This window comes from Acanthisitta chloris, unplaced genomic scaffold (assembly GCF_000695815.1).
Source record: "Acanthisitta chloris isolate BGI_N310 unplaced genomic scaffold, ASM69581v1 scaffold20559, whole genome shotgun sequence".
In the NCBI taxonomy this organism is placed as follows: domain Eukaryota; kingdom Metazoa; phylum Chordata; class Aves; order Passeriformes; family Acanthisittidae; genus Acanthisitta; species Acanthisitta chloris.
Window position 1 is genome coordinate 11,263 of NW_008692245.1, and position 2,273 is coordinate 13,535.

The following is a 2,273-nucleotide window of genomic DNA, read 5'->3' on the forward strand; positions in this document are numbered from 1 at the left end:
AATGTGAAAACAGCTCTTAATAAGAAATGCTATCTTCCTGCCTTTAAGTATTTAAGGTGAAGAATACAGACTCTTGCACTTACCTGCATTTCTGATAGTAGCATCTTGGTAGCCTCATGAGTATGTTTATGTGACCTTTCTATTGAGAACCTCAAGGTTGCCATCACCTGCTGTTCCCTCATTTCACCCTATGCAGCTGTATGTAGTGTATGACACTTCAGGCATTATTTCTGAATGCCACAGAACCTTTTCTTCTGGCAGAAGACACAACTTGTTCTCCTCTTGAGGTCTGAGCTGTTGACTGCAGTATTGGGTTATTGCGTTTGTTTTCAGTCAGAAAGGGACTATCAGAAACTTGAGGGTATTTTTAAGTCATGGGAAAGTATAAGAAAACTGCAGCAACCAGAGGTAAAAAATAAATGGTGTTCTCAACAGCTTTCAAAGTGTTTCAGGCAGTCCGCATGTTGCTTTACTTTGCAACATTAGGTTGTAACTGCCCAGAACTGTCTCCCTTGTGCTTGGACATGATGTGGCTCTTCCGTGTATGGATCTAATGGCTTCAAATTTGCTGTCAGTTTTATTCATGCTTGCATCAGGCATTTATAGTATTTAAGCCTACTGAAGCAGTAGTTAGTAGATTACCATAATATTGGTCTTGGAGTTATGATTTTGCCAGTGTTGCAAAGAGCTGCTGCCATGAAAAGGCTACCATTCTCACTAAAATTTTTTTCCAAATGGAGCAAATATGAGGAAATCAATATTTGTTCCAAGGGGAACAGTTTCGTACTGTAACTTACATGCTAGTAAACAGGCATCATCATAGCTGTATATTCCAGTCAAGGCTGTGACCACTGGAGTGGCCTTAGGTAAGTTTGCCTGTGGACGCTCCTGCCAAGTTATTTTACACTGTTTTGATTAAGTATGGATGTCCTTGTATTGACTAATCCTGGTTGCTATGAGGAAAGTTGATTTATGTTTCAGAGTACTTGCTGTTGGGGATCATTGCAGTTCTGGTTAAACGGACTACCTTGACTTGTTAATATTTGTGGTAGTTCTTGTTTAGCTTTTTTTCTTTTAGGTGGTAAATAATTTGCATATGAACTGTATTGTATTTGCCTAAGCTTCTTAGTTATGTTGCTCTGGAGGTAATTTCCTGTCAAGAATTTGCTGGAAACTCTGCCCATGCAGATGACTGGAGGATGGGATACTCTACAGGCAGGGTCTCCATCTTTGGCAAATGCTAGCTGAAACTTCGGAGTAGTAGTGCAAAAACAACCCCAGCTCTGTAATCAAGTTGACTGGTATCACTGTCTGCAACTACCTGAAAGGGTTTTGTAGCCAGGTGGGGGTTGGTCTCTTCTCCCAGGCAGCTAGTGACAGGATGAGAGGACATAGCCTCAAGCTGTGCCAGGAGAGGTTTAGGTTGGGTGTTAGGAGAAATTTCTTCACAGTAGGAGTGATTAGACATTGGAATGGACTGCCCAGAGATGTGGTGAAGTCACCATCCCTGGAGGTGTTTAAGGAAAGACTGGATGTGGTACTTAGTGCCATGATCTAGTTGACATGGTGGTGTTAGATCACGGGTTGGACTTGATCTCAGAGGTCTTTTCCAACCTGATTGATTCTGTGTGTGAATGCTGTTTCTTATATGTAGTATGTTTCAGAGATTGTGCTTCTGACAGTTTGATTTAGAAGACAAATGTGATAAGCAGTGACAAAATATCCAAATACATGAAAACAAAACACTTAATGCATTTCAGATCTCTACAGGAATGAAATTATAAATTTGTATGTGCCTTCTCAAAGAGTTAAGCTATCAATGATGTTTTAAAGCAGGCTTATAAAAGAAAAGCCTAAAACCTCCAGTAGCAACACTTCTGCCATCCTGAAAGTAGACCTAGAGCAAAGAGAAATGCTATCAAAATGCGATCAGCTTTCTCTCTTTCATTGGAGTCTGCATAAGTATGTGATGTGAACAAGGAAAAAAAAATCGTAGAATCAACTGAGTTGGAAAAGACCTCAAAGATCATCAAGTCCAACCCTACCGTGGCTACTAGACCATGGCACTGAGTGCCACATCCAGTCTCATCTTGAAAACCTCCAGGGATGGTGAATCCACCACCTCCCTGGGCAGCCCACTCCAATGCCTGATTACTCTCTCCATAAAAAAATATCTTCCTAATATCCAACCTAAACCTCCCCTGGCAGAGCTTGAGTCTGTGCCCTCTTGTCCTACTGCTGGTTGCCTGGGAGAAGAGACCAACCCCCACCTG